The sequence below is a fragment of the Nycticebus coucang genome, chromosome 7 (genome assembly GCF_027406575.1).
Source record: "Nycticebus coucang isolate mNycCou1 chromosome 7, mNycCou1.pri, whole genome shotgun sequence".
NCBI classification, from domain to species: domain Eukaryota; kingdom Metazoa; phylum Chordata; class Mammalia; order Primates; family Lorisidae; genus Nycticebus; species Nycticebus coucang.
The window spans coordinates 72,295,147-72,303,107 of record NC_069786.1 but is presented as its reverse complement, the minus strand read 5'-3'; the positions used below and the strand labels follow the sequence as shown (position 1 = coordinate 72,303,107).

The 7,961-nt window shown below is 37.2% G+C and overlaps 1 pseudogene; it reads left to right on the top strand.

The window, feature by feature from the left end:
• Positions 1-5,208: 5,208 nt before the first annotated feature.
• Positions 5,209-7,547, top strand: LOC128589726 (protein FAM133A-like; annotated as a pseudogene).
• The last annotated feature ends 414 nt before the right edge of the window (positions 7,548-7,961 follow it).

Here is a 7,961-nt window from a genome sequence, read left to right as displayed (position 1 = left end):
CATGAATTATCAGAACCTCTGGGATACCGCAAAGGCAGTCCTTAGAGGGAAATTTATAGCACTGCAAGCCTTCCTCAAGAGAACGGAAAGAGAGGAAGTTAACAACTTAATGGGAAATCTCAAGCAACTGGAAAAGGAAGACTATTCCAACCCCAAACCCAGTAGAAGAAAAGAAATAATCAAAATTAGAGCAGATTTAAATGAAATTGAAAACAAAAGAATTATACAACAGATCAATAAATCAAAAAGTTAGTGATCAAAACAGCATGTTACTGGTACAAAAACAGAGAAGTAGATGTCTGGAACAGAATAGAGAACCAAGAGATAAATCCAGCTACTTACCATTATTTGATCTTTGACAAGCCAATTAAAAACATTCAGTGGGGAAAAGATTCTGTATTTAATAAATGGTGCTAGGTGAACTGGCTGGAGATCTGTAAAAGACTGAAACTGGACCCACACCTTTCACTATTCACTAAGATAGACTCTCACTGGATTAAATATTTAAACTTAAGACATGAAATTATAAAAATACTTGAAGAAAGTGCAGGGAAAACTCTTGAAGGAATCAGCCTGGGTGAATATTTTATAAGGAGGACTCCCCAGGCAATTGAAGCAGTATCAAAAATACATTACTGGGACCTGATCAAACTAAAAAGCTTCTGCACAGGGAAGAACATCGTAAGTAAAGCAAGCAGACAGCCCTCAGAATGTCTGCTTGCTTATACATTTGCAGCTTATACCTCCCATAAAGGTTTTATAACCAGAATCCAGAGAACTCATACGTACTGTGTTTCCCCGAAAATAAGACAATGTCTTATTTTAAGGTGTGCTCCCAAAGATGCGCTAGGTCTTATTTTCAGGGGATGTCTTATCTTTCCTGTAAGTAGGTCTTATTTTCGGAGGATGTCTTATTTTCTGGGAAACAGGGTATTAGCAAGAAAAGAACAAGTGATCCCATCTCAGGGTAGACAAAGGACTTGAAGACAAAATTCTCTAAAGAAGACAGACACATGATCTACAAACACATGAAAAAAAACTCCTCCTCCTTGATCATCAGAGAAATGCAAATCAAAAGTACTTTGAGATATTACCTAACCCCAGTAAGAGTAGCCCACATAACAAAATCCCAAAACCAGAGATGTTGGCATGGATGTGGAGAAAAGGGCATACTTCTATACTGCTGGTGGGAATGCACACTAATATGTTCCTTTTGGAAGGATGTTTAAAGAATATTTAGAGGTCAAAAAATAGACCTGCCATTTGATCCTATAATTCTTTTACTAGGTTTATACCCAGAAGACCAAAAATCACAATATAACAAAGAGATCTGTACCAGAATGTTATTGCAGCCCAATTCATAATTGCTAAGTCATGGAAGAAGCCCAAGTGCCCATCGACCCATGAATGGACTAGCAAATTGTGGTACATGTATACCATGGAATATTATGCAGCCTTAAAGAAAGATGGAGACTTTACCTCTTTCATGTTTACATGGATGGAGCTGGAACATATTCTTCTTAACAAAGTATCTCAGGAATGGAAGAAAATATATTGAGTGTACTTGCCCCTACTATGAAGCTAATTTATAGTTTTCACATGAAGGCTATAAACCAACTATAGCACAAGAATATGGGGAAAGGGCCAAGGGAGGGGAATAGAGGGGGGAGGTTAGGGTGGAGGGAAAGTAATGGGTGTGGTTTCACTAATGGTGCATGTTAGAATGGGTACAGGCAAAACTCACTAAATGCAAAATACAAATGTCTACATACAATAACTAAGAAAATGCCATGAAGGCTATGTTGAACAGTTTGATGAAAATATTTCAGAATGTATACGAAACCAGCACATTGTACCCCTTGATTGCACTAATGTACACAGCTATGATTTAACAATAAAAAAAGAAAAAATATTAATAACGTAATTAAAATTTAAGGTGATTTTTATTCATTCATAGAATTTTCTTTCTTTCTTTCTTTTTTTTTAGACAGAGTGTCACAAAAAATGTTGGTTTTTGAAAAGGTCAATAAAATAGATAAATCTTTGGCTAACCTAATCAGGAAAAAAAAGAGTAAAATCTCTAATGTCATCAATCAGAAATGACAAAGATGAAATAACAACAGACTCCTCAGAAATTCAAAATATCCTTAATGAATATTACAAGAAACTTTATTCTCAGAAATATGAAAATCTGAAGGAAATTAACCGATACTTGGAAGCACGTCACCTTCTAAGACTTAGCCACAATCAAGTGGAAATGTTGAACAGGCCAATATAAAGTTCTGAAACAGCATCAACCATATGAAATCTCCCTAAAATGAAAAGCCCCGAACCAGATGGCTTCCCGTCAGAATTCTACCAAACCTTTAAAGAGGAACTAGTACCTATATTACTCAACCTGTTCCAAAATATAGAAAAAGAATTACTACTACACAACATTTTCTATGAAGCAAACATCACCCTGATCCCGAAACCAGGAAAAGACCCAATAAGAAAGAAAATTATAGACTGATATCACTAATGAATATAGATGCAAAAATATTCAACAAGATCCTAACAAACAGAATCCAGCAACACATCAAACAAATTATACATCATGACCAAGTCAGCTTTATCCCAGGGTCTCAAGGCTGGTTCAATATATGTAAATCTGTAAGTATAGCTCAGCACATAAACAAATTAAAAAATAAAGACCATATGATTCTCTCAATTGATGCAGACAAAGCTTGTGATAATATCCAGCATCCCTTCATGATCACAACACTTAAGAAAATTGGTATAGAAGGGACATTTCTTAAACTGATAGAAGCCATCTACACCAAACCCACAGCCAATATTGTATTGAATGGAGTTAAATTGAAATCATTTCCACCTAGACCAGGAACCAGACAAGGCTGTCCATTGTCTCCACTGTTCTTTAACATTGTAATGGAAGTTTTAGCCATCACAAATAGGTAAGAAAAGGTGATCATGGGTATCCATATAGGGTCAGAAGAGATCAAATTTTCGCTCTTCGCAGATGATATGATTGTATATCTGGAAAACACCAGGGATTCTACTACAAAACTCTTATAAGTGATAAAGGAATACAGCAGTATCTCAGGTTACAAAATCAACACTCATGAATAGGTAGCCTTTATATATAGCAACAATAGTCAAGCTGAAAATACAGTTAAGGACTCTATTCCATTCACAGTAGTGCCAAAGAACATGAAATATTTGGGAGTTCACATAACAAAGGACGTGAAAGATATCTATAAAGAGAACTATGAAAGTCTCAGAAAAGAAATAGCTGAAAATGTTAACAAATGGAAAAACATACCATGCTCATGGCTGGGAAGAATCAACATTGTTAAAATGTCCATACTACCCAGAGCAATATACAATTTTAATGCAATCCCTATTAAAGCTCCACTGTCATACTTTAAAGATCTTGAAAACATAATACTTCATTTTATATGGAATCAGAAAAAACCTTGAATAGCCAAGACATTACTCAGAAATAAAAACAAAGCAGGAGGAATCACGCTACCAGACCTCAGACTATACTATAAATCGATAGTGATCAAAACAGCATGATACTGGCACAAAAACAGAGAAGTAGATGTCTGGAACAGAATAGAGAACCAAGAGATGAACCCAGTTATTTATTGTTATTTGATCTTTGACAAGTCAATTAAAAACATTCAGTGGGGAAAAGATTCCCTATTTAAGAAATGGTGCTGGGTGAACTGGCTGGCAACCTGTAGAAGACTGAAACTGGACCCACATCTTTCACCATTAACTAAGATAGACTCTCACTGGAGTAAAGATTTAAACTTAAGACATGAAACTATAAAAATACTAGAAGAGAGTGCAGGGAAAACCCTTGAAGAAATCGGTCTGGGCAAGTATTTTATGAAGAGGACCCCCCGGGCAATTGAAGCAGCTTCAAAAATACACTACTGGGACCTGATCAAACTAGAAATCTTCTGCACAGCCAAGAACACAGTAAGTAAAGCAAGCAAACAGCCCTCAGAATGGGAGAAGATATTTGCAGTTTATGTCTCCGACAAAAGTTTAATAACAAGAATCCACAGAGAACTCAAATGTATAAGCAAGAAAAGAACAAGTGATCTCATCGCAGGCTGGGCAAGGGACTTGAAGAGAAACTTCTCTGAAGAAGACAGGCACACGGCCTACAGACATATGAAAAAATGCTCATCATCCTTAATCATCAGAGAAATGCAAATCAAAACTACTTTGAGATATCATCTAACTCCAGTAAGATTAGCCCATATCACAAAATCCCAAGACCAGAGATGTTGACGTGGATTTAGAGAAAATCGAACACTTTTACACTGCTGGTGGGAATGCAAATTAATACATTCCTTTTGGAAAGATGTGTGGAGAACACTTAGAGATCTAAAAATAGATCTGCCATTCAATCCTATAATTCCTCTACTAGGTATATACCCAGAAGACCAAAAATCACATTATAACAAAGATATTTGTACCAGAATTTTATTTCAGCCCAGTTCATAATTATTAAGTCATGGAAAAAGCCCCAGTACCTATCAATACATGAATGGATTAATAAATTGTGGTATATGTACACCATGGAATATTATGCAGCCTTAAAGAAAGATGGAGACTTTACCTCTTTCATGTTTACATGGATGGAGCTGGAACATATTCTTCTTAGTAAAGTATCTCAAGAATGGAAGAAAAAGTATCCAAAGTACTTAGCCCTACTATGAAACTAATTTATGGCTAATCGTGTGAAAGCTATAATCCAGTTATAACTAATTTATGACTAATCATGTGAAAGCTATAATCCAGTTATAACCTAAGAATATGGGGAAGGGGGAGAGGGAGGGGAGGGAGGGTGATTGGTGGGATTATACCTGCAGTGCATCTTACAAAGGTACACGTGAAACTTAGTAAATGTAGAATATAAATGTCTTAACACAATAACTAAGAAAATGCCAGGAAGGCTATGTTAACCAGTGTGATGAAAATGTGTCAAACGGTCTATAAAACCAGTGTATGGTGCCCGTGATCGCATTGATGTACACAGCTATGATTTAATAAAAAAAATGTTATGTATCATTCTTATTATTATCCCATGGTTATATAATTAGAAAAAGAAACTCTACAGGAGAAGTTCCTATGTGCCTGCATAAGTTGCTTCTTTTGCTGGGATGGCTATCCTCCTTCTCTGCCAACATGCCAAGCTCCAGATGTTTCCACAGGTCCAGCTTTGCTCCCTTGGTTGCTCAAAGCATCCTACAGGAAGAAAACACTGACATCTGTTGGGTTGTTGGTGCTGCTGTACCGTGTTCAGTGAGATGTGTCTAGTTCATTTCCATATTTTCAGAGCTTAGTGGAGAAGAGGAGATTGGTCTTTTGCTGAGATAACCAAAAATGTACATTTCAATTGTGTCTTGTTGGCATTGCCTCTGCCACTTTACCCAGAATTTCTTCCTTCAATCTTTATCTTATCAAAGTCCTAAGAACCCTTCAAAACCCAGCTCAAATGCTCTGTATTTTTTGGTGAGCTATCCCCATTCCCTGACTATCCAGCCAGGTCTCTACTCTCAGCTCATGTTCCTCCCCAGGCATGCAGCATCATCATGTATTGTAGATATTGGCTTACCTAAAAATAAATTGGATGTAAAGGTTTTATCTTTATAATTCTAGAAAGACACGTCATGTAGTCAAATCTCTTTGCTTGTAGGCAGAGTGTATGTAACTAACCCTGTCTTTAAAAATATCAGCTTGAGGGGAAGACAAAATGGCTGCCAGATTTAAGGCGCTGTGTGCTCCAAAGGACAGAAGAGAAAATACAATCCTTTCCTTGCTTGTTCAGCAGCAGAAATGAATACCCAAAGTGGAAAACCTTGAAAAGGAAACCAGAAAGAAATAGTTAAAAAGGTGAGAGGGAAAGAGAATGTGTGCTATCCTGGAAGCTGGTTGAGAATGGGTGCTGCTTGGTATACCAGATGGTGAAGAAATAAGATGAATATCTATCCTTCTTCTCCTTGGCAACTGGGAGTCTGCCCTGGGAATCGGCAGGCACCACAGGGCAGCGGGATAATCAGGTGGCCTATATGAATCCTGTAGCAATGGCCAGATGGAGAGGTCCAACTCAGTCTTCAGGCCCAGCAACCCAAAATTACCTGAATCAGCCAAGGCCTATCTGCGAAAAAGTGAAGAAAATAAAAAGAAAGGCTCCAAGGCATTAGCTGAATTTGAAGAAAACATGAATGAGAATTGGAAGAAAGAACCTGAAAAAAGCAGAGAAAAATTATTATGTGAAAATGAGAGTTCATTGAGGAAAAGAGAAAGAAAGAAAAAGAAAAAGAAGAAATCTTATTGGTCATCATCTTCTTCATCAAGCTCTGATTCTTCAAGCAGTTCTTGAGATTCTGAGGATGAGGAAAAGAAACAAGGGAAGAAAAGGAAAAAAATGACCGTTCATATAAATCATCACAAAACTCTACATCTGAGTCAGAATCGGAGAACAAGGAATCCGTAGGAAAGAAAAGGAAGTCAAAAGATGAAACAGAGAAAGTTAATAGAACCCTTAGCAAAAAAAAGAAAAAACTTATCCTGAGGATAAACCTTTATCATCTGAGTCCTCATCAGAGTCAGATTATGACAAGGAGGTGCAAGCAAAAAAGAAGAGAAGGTGTGAAGAACAAGGAAAAACAGTGGATAAAGGAAGTAGGAGGAGGAGGAAAAGAAACACAGTAAGGAGAAGAAAAATAGAGTAGGGTGCCAGTCCCGTCTGCTGGAGGTGGCAGGTGGCAGGTTCAAACCCAGCCCCGGCCAAAAACTGCAAAAAAAAAAGCAAAGTGGAATGGAAACTTCAACCGTGAAAGTTTGGGCATATTTACCAAATGCTCGAATTTCCCTGTGTTAGCAGATTTATTCCTGGACTTTCAGTTGCCAATGCCACTGTGTCAGAAAGGGCCATAATTGTTGTCTACAGCTTAAATATGTGAATTTGTTTGTTTGTCTGTGGTTAATTTCTCTGGGAGCTAAAACTGTTGTTGTACTAGTAGTTAAGATGTTTGAAATTACAGTAAAATGTTTTAGATAATGAAAAAAAGTCAGCTTAATGTATTTTTAAACATAGCTCTGTGCCTTATAGGCAGCAGAGTCCTCTGATTTCTCAGATTCTTATACTTAATTTTAGAACTTGCTATATTCTTGATAAAAAGATTGGGCCTATTAAAATATTCTCCTATTGTAAGATAAATTGGAGATTCTTCTTTCTTTCTTTCTTTTCTTTTCTTTTTTCTTTTTTTGCAGTTTTTGGCCAGGGCTAGGTTTGAACCCGCCACCTCTGGCATATGGGGCCGGCGCCCTACTTCTTTGAGCCACAGGCACTGCCCTGGAGATTCTTATTTCTGAGTCTAGTAGATTTAATTTCATTCAAAATTGTTATGTATAGAGAAGCCAAATAATCTTAAGAAACTAAAAGAAAATTTGCCAAAAAGAATAAATTATGTGATTTGTGCTATCTCTTTGTAGATGCTGGGGATAAGATTAAATTATAGCGAGCAGTCTGCAGAAAAAACCCAGCTGCCAATTTGGCAATGTGAATTGCAACGGAGATAGCCAATGTCCTAGGTGTCCTTAATAGTGAAGAGTTGTGGATGGGAGTATTCCCAGTCTCAAGTTGTAAAATTTTTCCCAGTAGGAGGCATCATATTTGATGGTGATGGAATTGGCTCCAGTTGTGGTCCCAGAGTCCTCTCTATGAACGCCACAGAGAAAAAAGAGGAAACACTATTTGTCTTGGTGCAGATATGAAGGCATGGGATCTGGGAGCGCCTGCCTGGGAACCACAGCTTCCTTCACAAACACCAAGTTTTCTGTTTGTTGGACAGCTTTTATTTTCCTATCCCACAAGTATCAAGCATTTATTAATAGGATATTACATCTAAGTATTTTAAAACGATGTGCTTTTA